We start from the raw sequence: 14,096 nt of genomic DNA, 5'->3' as shown, positions 1-14,096 counted from the left end.
TTTAAATCAAAGTCATTTACATACTTAAAAATCAATAGAGAATAGAATTTCTAAAGATCAGCCCATCCCCAAATATAGAAAATCAGTAAGGTCATGATATTGGCGATCTACCACTATGTACAGTATGTCCTTCACCCTTCACTGAACCTACATAACCATTACTTGCTTAGCTGCTTCTCCCCTATGCAGTGCAAAGATGTTTAGCACAATGGTGTCATAGTATTGTGAATGGACCATGAAGAAAAATATCCTAATACAAAAATAAGTCCAGCACACTTTGTGGTATAGGATTTCACAATTTATGTTTAGAAAAATGAACTTTCACATTTACATGTAGGGAGTTGGACCCGTTCTAATTTCCATCATAGTTGTGAAAAAATCTTTATCCTGTATCGTATCTCTTGAATGGGACCATGGGCGTTATTGGTGAACTTCTGCTCCTGTGTGAAAGTTTGTAGCCATTCACTTGTCAAGTTGATTAATAGAGTTTTTGTGGTTGTCATAAGGAATTTTGAAACCTGTTTCAAGTTTAGCCTCTGATCCCCCCACATGGTTACCACTTCTCCTATGTCATGTCATGGACTCACCTGTCTACGATCCAGCAGAGATTGTCTTTGCTAGAAGCTGACAGAGATACTGGGCAGGGCAAGTGTTTCCCTGGAAGTTTGAAAGATTCTTCTTTGGGTCAACCATATAGCGCGACTGACCAGCTATTTAGTGTAATTGGTCAGTAGACCAATCATGTGTGCAAGTTCAGTGGCCAATAAAAGTCACCAGCACTGTTTTTCAATCCTCTATCTCCTATCAGCTATTGTATTTGTGGATGCTTCCCTAACTTGTGTTGAAACGCGTTGTGAATAAAAACCTTATTGTCATCTTTATTGTAGAATCGGTTTACTCCAGCACCCTATCTAACTTGTTTTATCCCACTGGATCCAATATTTCCTGGAGGATCTATCCAACAGCTACGAGGCAGCAACAGCTGTTTTTCAGCATGTCTACAGAGGACATGTGCCTATCGTAGCTCCCATCAGGTGAGCATTAATCAAGCACTTACCCACTCTCCCTCTATAGGGTATGACCGTATTGTGCGCTCTGCTCCCCACATCTAGATTTCTTCAAGGAAATCCACAGTAGCATATCTTCAAGTTTTGGTGCAGATTTGATTGTGGATTCTCTAAAAAAAACCACACCCAAAACTCTATATTCCTTTGTCTGGTAACTTTTTGGTAATAGTAATGATGATGCATCCTCATAACTGACTTCTGCAGCCTGTGATTTGCTGCAGATTGAAAAATTCACACCGCAAGACAAATACTATGCGGAAAAAATGTTTAGTCTGTGGATGAGATTTGTTTAAGGGGTTATTCCCAACATTAAAACTACACTGAATTCCGATGGATCATCTCCAAGCTCCATTCTCAATTTATGACCAACTCATTCTCTTTGATGCTATTCCACTGTGGAATTTCTATCCAGATGGAAAATCCAAAGAAATTCCATTATGTGTGAATTTACCCTTATGCATTCTGACTATATAAGCAATGTTATCAAGGAGCAGCTTCATGAAAAAAAAAAATCATCATGGAAATAAAACATAATATTTTTGTTACAGAGCTAGACCACAGCTCGGCTATACAGTTATAACACAATAGATTAGATTCAGTAATCATGTCTCACCAATAATGAAATACGGCTAATAGTATGCCCCTTCGATTGCTGCAAAAACATCTCTAGTTTTGTTTGTATCTCATCGAGCCACCCACGCTTCACATGTATTCATTTAAACACCTAAGTTGCAGTCCTCATCATTTGCATTTCTTTTATTTTCTATGTGTCATTCAGTTACTGTAATAATAAACAACTCGGCGCAACATTTAACGTTGAGGCAGAAGCTCCTCGGCTCGCTGAATCAGACACATCCCGCACACCGAGAGCATTAACACCTTCATCACTTGGCTTCATTCACTTATAGTGGCCACATATCATTTAATATCTCTAATATTACTTAGGCGAACATTGAAGTGAATGATTTCCCCAAAAGGTAGCACATTGAGGGTATGTGCACACGATGCAGAAATGCTCAGGATTTTTTCCTGAGCGTTTCTGCATCTCTCTGGCAGGAAAAAACGCATGCGGATTGTACATGCGGTTTCCTGCCAGGGACATGCGGAAATGAAGCGGTCTTCACTTTCATTTCCGCATGCGGGTTGACAAGCGCTTCCCAAGCGATTTTAGCATCACTTGGAAAGTGCTTGTCAACTTCACACTATATAAATCCATGCAACCGGCATGGATTTATATAGTGTGTGAATGTCAAAAAATAAAAAATAAATCTATACGTTACCATCTGATGGCCCCCGGTGTCCTGCTTCATCGGTCCCGGCTGCCGGCAGTGAAGACTTTAGGACCTTCCGACGTCAGCGTCACGTGACCCGTCACATGACTCTGACGTCAGCGAAGGTCCTTCTTCATTCAACCGCGAAGTGCCCGGGAAGCCGGCAGGACGCAGCGCGGGCCGTCAGAAGGTGAGAATATATATATTTTTTATTTTATTCTTTTTTTTTTAATGGTACCTGGGTCTGGATGAGAGTTCTCTCATCCACACCCGGGTACCATCCGCACATTAGACCGCATGAAAAGCGCATCAACATATACAGTGATGCGGATTCCATGCGGTCTAATGCAAGTCAATGGCGGCAAAAGAGCAGCGTTTCCGCAAAATTAATTGACATGCTGCGGATTTTTGACCGCAGCGTTTACGCTGCGGAAAAATCCGCATCATGGGCACAGCACATGCGGATTTCCATTGGGGAACATTGCTGCCCTTCTACCATGCGTTTTTCATGCGTTTCCGCGGCGTTTACGCAGCTGCAAAAACGCAGCGGAAACGCATGAAAAACGCATCGTGTGAACTCAGCCTTATAGAGAAAGAAAGAAAGAAAGAAAGAAAGAAAGAAAGAAAGAAAGAAAGGAAGGAAGAAAGAAAAATAATTTATTTTAGTGCATGAGCATTGCCCTTACCTGGCTTCTTTCACTGGGTCCCATGTTGTTGTATACATGATGTCCGCTATACAAAGCAAGACCCCTGTTCCCTTGAGACTTTGTAAGGGTGGCTCTAGACAACAAATCTTGTACATCAAAAGAACATTACATCAAGGTGGAAGCGAGCCCTCAGATAACTTTTCCTTTTATCTGAGAACATGATAGGAAGAGTTTAAGAGAACCTGTTGGTATTCTTATTGCACACATTGTCTTTGTCCTTTCTGAGTTCAACCAAGAAAATTGCCTAAAATAATAGACATATACACTTTATGAGTCATATTTTGAATTTCCAGAGCCCCAATGCAAAATGTGCCATTTATAATACTGGCTTGGTCTCCTTAAGTGGCAGGACTTAGATGCACCTGCTTCATCTGCATACTCTAAGGGTATGTGCCCACGATCAGGAGCCGCCCAACTACCGCCCTCATTATGCAAATGAGCGGCTATGATTTTTTTTCTTTCACATGCGGACTTTCCTCATTGATGCAAGTCTATCGGGAAAGTCCATAAGCAGACCCGCAAGAGAAATTAACATGCTGCGGATCTGAAAGTCGCGCCACATGTCAGTTTCCACGGGTGATCCACAGCCTCAGATGCATGCATAGTGGACATGAGATTTCTAGAAATACCATCCACTATGCTGTAACATCTGGACGTTTGATGTGCCTGAAAAGAGACTGTTTCACTGTATTAAAAATGGCGCCCGCCCTAGAAGAACGGACGCCATAATGTGTGCGCCAAAAGACAACAGGAAGCCACCTCACATCGTGGGCCAGGTCCCAGAATGGCGCCAAAGAAGGAGCCCACCCCCAACAGCCATGAGTGCGGCTGTGGAGATGTCCATCAAGGTGGGGGGGCTGCCCCTGAAAGTGATTGTCAGCAGATTGCCCCAAGACCACCCCCAATGGGGGCGGAAAGAGAAGAAAACTGCGGGGCCGGGTGTGGTTTGGATCAGTCTCACCGGACCACACCCGGAGATGGAGAGAGAAGCCAGCTCCAGTACTTTGGCGAGGGCCCTGCTACAGGCCGAACCACCATGCAGCTTCACGGAGCTGCTAGCACAGCTCCCCGAGGGAGACCCGGAGTATGTGCGGGATGCGCTGGAGGAGTTGGACCGGAGGATGGTCCGGGCGCAGCGGACGTGATTGCTGGGTGGAAGGAAGAGATGGCTCGGCGGACCGTGACCCAGCAGCAAGAAGCACCGCCACCACCCAGCAGCACGCCTACCTCCGGGGGCGGTGAGAGAGGATCGGAGGCTGAGGACGATGCCGCGGAGGAGGCCATAGCCACGGAGGCAGGTAACGGGGAAGTCCTTACCCCGAGTCCAGGGGCCGCAACCCTGTCCCTGTCTCCCATCACGGCACCCGAAGCCCCGGGAGCCGTAGCTGCCGCCACACTTCCCCCGCTACCAACTAGGCCCCAGGCCGTAGATGCCACTGTCGAGCCCTGTCCCGCGCCGTGCCCTTGAACCCCGGGCACGACCGGAAGCCGCCCACCGCAGGCCTGGTCGCAAGGCCTAGTGCCCCCGGGCGCCGCTAACCCGCTCGCGCCCTGTCCCGTGCCGTGCCCTTTAACCCCGGGTGCGACCAGAAAACGACCACCGCAGGCCTGGTCGCAAGGCCGAGTACCTCCGGGCGCCGCTAACCCGCTCGCGCCCCCGGCCTCTACAATACCACCCCTGGACGTGGATCTGTTTGCCCAGCACACCGGTCCGGATGGACTCCCTTTCATCTGGCCCCCCGGATATGTTAACCCCCGCCTTCAGAGAAGCCTGTCCGCGGAGGCCGGAGCCCCACCTGAACCTCTGATACCAGCTCCGGAGCCTCTGGAAATCTCCCAGCCCCCAATGGAGGACGCTCAGGTTGAGTGGGACCCGACCGGGGAGGACCTGATCGGGTTCGTACAAGAAACGCGGGCGGCCGCAGCCCGCCATCGGGAGTCCTGCCACCAGCAGTTGGTGATGTTTGAGAGGGAGCAGCGGGAGCGGCACGTAAAACAGGAAAAGTTGCAAGTCCAAAGTGCGGAGCAGAAAATGAGAACACGGCGAGACCCCCGAGCCGCCCGCGGTCCCCGAGTCACCGGGACTGTCGAAAAGTTTCAGATGGAGCACGGCTGGGGTTTCATCAGGGACCCGGACACCATCAGCGACGTATTCGTGACCCGAAGGGATGTGGAGAGCCACCTGCCGGAGGGTAATCGTGGACGGGATTTGTGTCCTGGCGACGTGGTGTCCTACACCCGACACCAAGGCGTGAAGGGGTGGTACGCCCTCCACGTCCATAGAGTAGTAGAGGAGGAGGAACAGCACTACTCAGATCCAGAGAACCAAGAGGACCCGGACGGGGCTGAAGATCGTCACCATGAGGAGCAAGGAGCGGCTGGAGGGTATCGCTACCAGTGAACAGTAGCATACCATTGTGAATAGTTACCCGTCAGGGTACAGAGAACTGTTTTGGGACTGTTTCCGGATAAGAGTGTGGTCCCCGTTGGGACTGATATGGAACTGTTATTTGACTGTTGCCCATTTTAAGTGCTCCCCTAAGTTACCTGGCTGAGGACTGAGAGCAGCCATCCCTCTTCCTTAACCTGGCTGAGGACTGAGAGCAGCCATCCCCTTCCTAAAACTGGCCGAGGACTGAGAACGGCCGTCCCTGTAAATAGTTGCGCTTCCTAAAGCGCCCCCTATTGGTTTTATAAAAGAACTGCAACGTCTACCTCAAGACAAGTTTGCTAGAGTGTTGCACCTTTAAGAAGAATGAATACCTGGTCGCAAGTTGCACCGCGGCCAGTACCCAAGAATATGTTTTACTTAAAAATGTTTTATATGAAGAGTTTTATATGCTGCTATATGATAATGAGAATGTTTTATGTGACAAAAGAGTTCCGGTAGTATTAACAATGACAAAGAAAAGTGTTTCCCATAAAGGGAATTGAACAATGTCGTCCGTTTTCTAATGTAAACAGTTTTGGAAAAAGTTGTGCATGTCTTGTAATCAAATGTCTTTACTCTTTTCCAGCCCGAGGACGTGCTGTGGTTTACCAGGGGGGAATGTAGCGCCCCGAGGGTTCGGCCGCTACAGGGGTATTGCACCTCTGCCAGAGGTGTGATATTCCACTTCCGAATAAGGATGGAGTATGGACCAGGGCTCAGTTAGCTGCATGCATCACACACACCCCATTTCCGGGGGACAGCTTAACGGTGCTCCCATTTATACAGTAATGCAGGCACGACAGACCATGTCCCTGGCTGGAGTGGGGAGGGGGGAGGAAAACCCAGTGATGTAGGAGCAGAAGGGGACGGTTTCTGAGCATAGGTAGGAGCTCATTGGGTGCTGGTCACCTGAGCTCACTCTCAGAGGGGAAGTATAAAAGGTGGGAACCATCTTAGGACAGGGTTCAGTCAGTTCAGTACAGTGGAGAGGAGAAGACAGGGAGCAGAGGCTCTGTAGGAGCTCTGCTCAGAGGCAGGCCTAGGGTGAAGGCCGGAGCCTGGGAGGAGAAGGAGAAGTAGACCTGGAGAAGAGGCCGAGGGAAGGAGAAGAAGGAACAGGAAAGGAGAAGGAGTGACAGAGAAACAGAAGGGCTCAGAAACAAGAAGGCGGTCGGCTACAGGCTCTACCGTAGGGACGGGCTGCACCTCAATGGGGAGGGTGCAGCGGTGCGGGGGAAGAAGATGGCTAATAGGTTGGAGGAGTTTTTAAACTAGAGACGGGGGGGGGGAACCAAGGAAATAGGTGGGATGTGAGGCAAGCAAGGGGGAAGGGGAGAAGTGAATATAATGAGGGTGGAGAGGGGGGTGGGGATAGTACAGTTAGATCGTTAGAGAAGAATAGGATGCTAAATAACCCCAAAGTTTTATCTTGCATGCTGACCAACGCAAGAAGCCTGACCAATAAGGCGAATGAGCTGCGGGCGCTTATATCGGAGGAGAGGTATGACATCGTAGGTATAACAGAGACTTGGCTAGACTATAGCTACGACTGGATGGTAAATTTATTAGATTATAGTTTATTTAGAAGGGACCGGAAACAGGGGAAAGGCGGAGGAATCTGCTTATATGTAAAGTCATGTCTAAAACCCAGACTAAGGGAAGATATAGGAGAGGGAGAAGAGGGGGTCGAGTCCATGTGGGTAGAGATAGAGGGGGCAAAAAAATAATAATAAAATATTACTGGGGGTCTGCTATAAGCCACCAAATATAACAGAGGAGAATGAGAATCTGCTATTAGGACAAATAGACAAAGTAGCAAAACATAATGAAGTGATTGTAATGGGGGATTTCAACTACCCGGATATTGACTGGGAAACAGAAACCTGTAGATCTCAGAAAGGAAAAAGGTTCTTGACAAATATTAAGGATAATTATCTCTCCCAACTAGTGCAGGAACCAACGAGAGGGAAGGCCGTGTTGGACTTAATATTGACTAATAGGCCTGATAGAATAACTGAGGTACAGATAGGGGGGCACCTAGGTAATAGCGATCATAATATTATCGACTTCAAAATGCCCTTCAGTAGGGTTATCAATAAGGGAACAACAAAAACATTAAACTTTAGGAGGGCGAAGTTTGATCAGCTGATAGAAAACCTTCAACTTATTGACTGGGACAAAGTACTTAATCAATGGAATACGAATAGTAAATGGGAAACCTTCAAAAGAATTCTGAATATTCAGTGCGAGAGGTATATACCGTATGGGAATAAAAGGGCCAGAAATAAGAGGAAACCAATATGGTTGAACAAGAACGTAAAAGGGGCGTTAAATAGCAAAAAAGAGGCATTCAAGAGATTAAAACAGGAAAACAGTAAGGAGGCACTAATGTGTTACAAGGAAAAAACGAGAACCTGTAAAAAACAAATAAAAATAGCGAAGGAGGAAACAGAGAAACGTATTGCTAGGGAAAGTAGATCAAATCCCAAACTGTTCTTTACGTATATAAATAGTAAAAGGACTAAATCGGATAATATTGGACCGATAAAAAGTGAGGAAGGCAAAATCATAGAGAAAGATGAGGATAAAGCTAATCTATTAAATAATTTTTTTTCGACAACTTTCACAAAGGAAATAGAACTAACAGGAGAAATGAGAAGTGACAAGCTTAATCCTCCACTAAGTATGACTAATCTAACCCAAGTTGAGGTACAGAAACACCTCCGTAACATTAAAATAAACAAATCACCAGGACCTGATGGCATACACCCACGGGTACTAAGGGAACTAAGTAATGTGATAGACAGACCGTTATATCTTATATTTAAGGACTCTGTTGAGACTGGGTCTGTGCCACTTGATTGGCGACAGGCGAATGTAGTGCCAATATTCAAAAAGGGAGCGAAAAGTGACGCCGGAAACTATCGGCCGGTGAGTCTGACGTCCGTTGTGGGCAAAATTTTTGAAAGCTTCATTAAAGAGGCAATTACGGAGCATCTTGATGCTAATAATCTTTTAATCCCGAACCAACATGGATTCATGAGGAATTGCTCCTGCCAAACAAACCTGATTGACTTCTACGAGGAGGTTAGCTCTCGAGTAGATCAGGGGGAACCAGTGGATGTCGTGTATCTCGACTTCTCAAAAGCGTTCGATAGCATGCCACATAATAGGTTGGTATACAAAATGAGAATGATGGGGCTGGGGGAAAATGTCTGCAAGTGGGTAGCTAACTGGCTAAAGGATAGAAGGCAGAGGGTGGTTATAAATGGAATATACTCAGATTGGGTAAGCATCACTAGTGGGGTACCACAGGGGTCTGTACTAGGCCCAATGTTATTTAATATCTTTATTAACGACATAGTCAACGGGATAAATAGTAAAATATCAATATTTGCAGATGACACAAAGTTAGGTAAAACAATTAATACAAAAAAGGACAGTGCAGACCTACAGAGGGATTTGGATAAGCTGGGTAGGTGGAGCATTAAATGGCAAATGAGGTTTAACGAGGAGAAATGTAAGGTCATACATATGGGAAGGAAAAATGGAAGTCACCAGTACTCACTGAATGGGAAATCATTGGGGAATTCAGAGATGGAGAAGGACTTGGGCATCTTGATTGATAGCAAACTAAATTGGAGTGCCCAAAGTCAGGCCGCTGCTGTAAGGGCAAACAGGGTAATGGGATGTATCAGAAGAGGTATAGCTGCAAAGGATGAGAACATTGTTCTTCCACTGTACAAAGCCCTGGTCAGACCACACTTGGAATACTGTGCTCAGTTATGGGCCCCAATATATAGAAAGGATATAAATGAGCTTGAAAAGGTACAAAGGAGGGCAACAAAATTAATAAAGGGAATGGAGGGACTGCAATACCCAGAGAGGTTGGCAAAACTAGGACTATTCAGCCTGGAAAAGAGAAGGTTGAGGGGGGGACATAATAAATGTGTACAAATATGTGAGGGGACAGTATAGAGATCTTGCCCGGGATTTGTTCAAAAGGAGGGATATTACGGTAACAAGAGGGCATTCACTAAGACTGGAAGAGAAAAGGTTTCAGCACCAGCATAGGAAGGAGTTCTTTACGGTAAGAGCAGTGAGAATATGGAATTCACTGAGTGAGGAGACGGTAATGTCAGATTCACTACACCAGTTCAAGCGGGGACTGGATGCATTTCTAGATACCAGGCAGATTTCAGCATATACTTAAAAATAAAATAAAATAGTAGGTTGATACAGGGATTTATTCTGACTGCTGGTTTCAGAGTCGGGAGGGAATTTTTCCTCAGGTGAAGATTGGCTAAATCATTTGGGGTTTTTGCCCTCCTCTGGATCAACTTTAGCAATTACAGAACTAACAGGTCGAACTTGATGGACGCAAGTCTTTATTCGGCTTTACAAACTATGTTACTATGTTAGAGGGGACCCTAAGGACCAACGTGAAATCGTGTGACGGGTCAGGCAAGAAAAGGGTACCGGATCCCAAATTGGTGGAGGTAAATTATCCCTCAGCCATGAACCGGAGGTCGTGATCATCACTTGGTGCGACCCCCTGCTAAACCTTGCTAGGAAGGCACCATACAGGATAGCGGGAAACGGGGCCCAGGTTTACCCGCATAGATCCGCGGCAGCTGGACAAAAGCTTGGTCACTGGTGGGGCACGAGCCAGAGGAAGGATAGAAGGGAGTCCTGTGCCATTCTCCTGAATTGCCTGGGGGTTGGCCGAGCCCCTCACCTGGCGGACGCAGCACGGCTTGGGCAGTCACTACCTGTACAGAAGTGGCTTGGAGTATACGAGCTGTGAGTAAAAGACCCTGGACTGCAACACGTTGTCTTTGTGCTTCTTACTTCGCCAGCACTAACGGTACTGGGACTCCCTGCACCATCACTCCCACCATCTACACCTTGCTGCCCCGTGGGGAGTCGTACTATTCCCTGCTGCACCCACAACACCAGCCTCAGCGGTCACACTGCAGCGGCGGTTAGCCCGGACCGCAATCCACGGGTGGCGTAGTCGGACATTGCAGAGCACATAGTAGACTACCACTGGTCTGACCACCCTGAGCCACGGACCGGGTTGCCACTACTACCCCCATCATTACACTGAAGCCCGGTTCTGAGTGCCCCAAGGCCCAGGGGGCGAGTCAGTTACATAGTTACATAGTTTATAAGGCCGAAAAAAAACAAGCGTCCATCCAGTTCAGGCTATTTCTTGTGCACTGCAGCTATTCCGCAGCGTTGATCCAGGGGAAGGCAAAAAAAACCCATGCGGTATAGGCCAATTTACTTCATTGAGGAAAAATTCACTTCCCGACTCCAATCTGGCAGTCAGATTAAATCCCTGGATTAATTAACTATCACTAAGCATAAGATGTAATTTTATTGTTCTCAAGAAAGGCGTCCAGGCCTCTCTTGAACTCATTAAGTGAGTTGGACATCACCACTTCCTCTCCCAGAGAGTTCCAGAGTCTCACGGCTCTGACCGTAAAGAATCCCCTTCTATGCTGGTGCAGGAACCTCCTTTCCTCCAGACGCATAGTGTGCCCCCTCGTCTTTGTCACCATCCTTGGTATAAACAGGTCATGGGAGAGATCTCTGTACTGCCCCCTGATGTATTTATACATGTTTATGAGGTCTCCCCTAAGCCTTCTCTTTTCCAACGTAAATAGGCCTAATTTTGACAACCTCTCTGGGTATTCTAGTCCCTCCATTGCCTTTATTACCTTAGTCACCCTCCTTTGTACCCTCTCTAGCTCCGATATGTCTTTCCTGAGCACCGGAGCCCAGAACTGTGCACAATATTCTAAGTGCGGCCTTACCAGCGCTTTATACAGAGGAAGAACAATGTTCTCATCATATGCCCCTATTCCTCTTCTGGTGCATGCCATGACTCTATTTGCCTTCGCAGCTGCTGCCTGACACTGAGCACTCCAATTTAATTTGCTGTTAACCAAGATGCCCAGGTCCTTCTCCATGTTAGATTTCCCCAACGGTTTCCCATTTAATATGTATGGGTGACTGCTGTTTTTCTTTCCCATGTGCATGACCTTACATTTATCGGCATTGAACCCCATTTGCCATTTTTTGGCCCAACTCCCCAATTTATCTAAATCCTCCTGTAGCTGTGCCCTATCCTCATCTGTATTAACTACTTTACGAAGTTTAGTATCATCTGCAAATATTGCTATTTTACTATGCAACCCTTCCACTAGATCATTAATAAATATATAAAATAATATAGGGCCCAAGACAGACCCTTGAGGCCCCCCGCTAGTAACCCTGACACACCCTGAGCTTACTCCATTGATAACCACCCTCTGCTTTCTATCATTCAGCCAGCTATTTACCCACTTGCACACATTATCCCCTAGACCAAGCATTCTCATTTTATATACCAACCTTTTGTGTGGCACGGTATAAAACGCTTTGGAGAAGTCAAGGTATACAACATCCACTGACTCTCCCCGGTCCAGCTGTGAGCTCACCTCCTCGTAGAAGGCGATCAGGTTTGTTTGGCAGGAGCGATCCCTCATGAATCCATGTTGATATGGAGTTAGACAGTTATTATCATTAAGATATTCTACAATAGAATCTCTAAGAAATCCTTCAAACAATTTACCCACAACAGACGTTAAGCTTACTGGTCTATAGTTCCCAGGGTCACTTTTAGACCCCTTTTTGAATATTGGTACCACATTTGCTTGGCGCCAGTCTAGTGGGACAGTCCCTGTCCATAAAGAGTGCTTGAATATAAGATACAGCGGTCTGTCTATCACATTACTTAATTCTTTTAGTACCCGGGGGTGTATGTCATCTGGGCCTGGTGACTTGTCTATTTTGATATTATTTAGGCGTTTCTGAACTTCCTCCTGGGTTAGGTGGGTGATATTTAGCCGAGGGTTTACTTTATCACTCTGCATTTCCTCCGATAAATTGTTCTTTTTTGTGAAAACAGTGGAGAAGAAGCTATTGAGTAGGTTTGCTTTACCCTCATCGCCCTCTATGATTTTACCCAGGTTATTTTTCAATGGGCCAACTCCATCAGTTTTAATCCTTTTACTGGGATTCGTTTTACTTTCCTTGGCAATTAATCTCTCTGTCTCCTCTTTTGCTATTCTTATTTGTTTCTTACAGATTTTGTTTTTTCCCTATAAGATATTAGCGCTTTCTCGCTGCCTTCTTGTTTAAGTTTACCGAAAGCCCTTTTTTTGTTTTTCATTGCCCTCTTGACTTCCTTATTTAGCCACATTGGCTTCCTCCTATTCCTAGCCCTTTTATTCCCATAAGGTATGTACCTTCTACAGTGACTATGTAGGACTGTTTTGAAAATTTCCCATTTTCTATCCGTGCTCCTATTACTGAAGATACTATCCCAGTCTATAAGGTGAAGGGCATCTCTTAGCTGATCAAACTTTGCCCTCCTGAAGTTCAGTGTTTTTGTGACTCCCTTGCTGGGCACCCTACTGAAGCACATGTGGAATTGTATAGTGTTGTGGTCACTATTTCCCAGGTGCCCCCCGACATGCACCTCAGTTATTCTGTCTGGCCTGTTAGTTAATATTAAGTCTAAAAGGGCCGTCCCTCTAGTTGGTTCCAGCACAAGTTGTGACAAATAATTGTCTTTGATAATTGACAGAAACCTGTTTCCTTTCTGAGATCTACAGCTTTCGGTTTCCCAGTCTATATCGGGGTAGTTGAAGTCCCCAATAATAATCACCTCGTTATTTTTTGCTACTTCGTCTATTTGTCTCATTGATAGACTTTCCGTGGCTTCTGCTATATTTGGTGGTTTATAACAGACTCCTATGATAATTTTATTATTGTTTTTTGCCCCATGTATCTCCACCCATAAGGACTCGACCTCCTCATTTCCCTCCCATACATCCTCCCGTATTGTAGGCTTTAGACACGTCTTTACATATAGACAGACTCCACCCCCTTTCCGATTTCTTCGACCTTGGAGATTGCCCTATGAGGGTCCAGTTCTTGGAACAACGGGTGATCATCTTTTATCTGTAAAGGATAAAGCAGAAGATGCTTTCAGAAACTCTGGAGTTTTTTTCCTTACGTGTCATTTGTGTTGTTTTTCCGGCTCTTGCCTGGGCACTTTTTCCTTTGGCTGCCAGCAGTTTTTTGGAGACTTTTCCCATTGCTATTGTGAACTCTTTTTTACTGCTTTTTTTCACTCCAATGAATAATGAAGAAACCACTAACGTTCTTCTAAGAAAAACTCAAAATAAGTTTGGGCATCTTTTGAGCTTTCCCATTGGCTTGTATTGTAAAGTAGAGAGTGTCTTACGATTGGAAAAGCCACTAGAATGGACATACGATAATGTCTTTCGAACCACTTGGTATTTTGAGAAAACTGAACTGGTTAAAAGATGTTTAAAAGTCTGAACCTATGAACAGCAAGTTGTTTTTATGTAGAAATGCTTATGTTCATTCTTTTGAGTGTTTTCTGATAGGTTTTTCAGGCGGTTTCCACAGCAAAACCCTCGTGATAAAGACATCGTGTGCACATAGTCACTAGTGTCAATACTCAGCCCACCCAGAAATTCCACTCCATTATGATATCTATGTGTCTTAACAGATTTATCATTAAGGCTACATTCACACA

Source organism: Phyllobates terribilis, unplaced genomic scaffold, assembly GCF_046119375.1.
Source record: "Phyllobates terribilis strain yellow unplaced genomic scaffold, ASM4611937v1 Scaffold_11__3_contigs__length_659146591, whole genome shotgun sequence".
In the NCBI taxonomy this organism is placed as follows: domain Eukaryota; kingdom Metazoa; phylum Chordata; class Amphibia; order Anura; family Dendrobatidae; genus Phyllobates; species Phyllobates terribilis.
Note: the sequence above shows the minus strand (reverse complement) of the source record.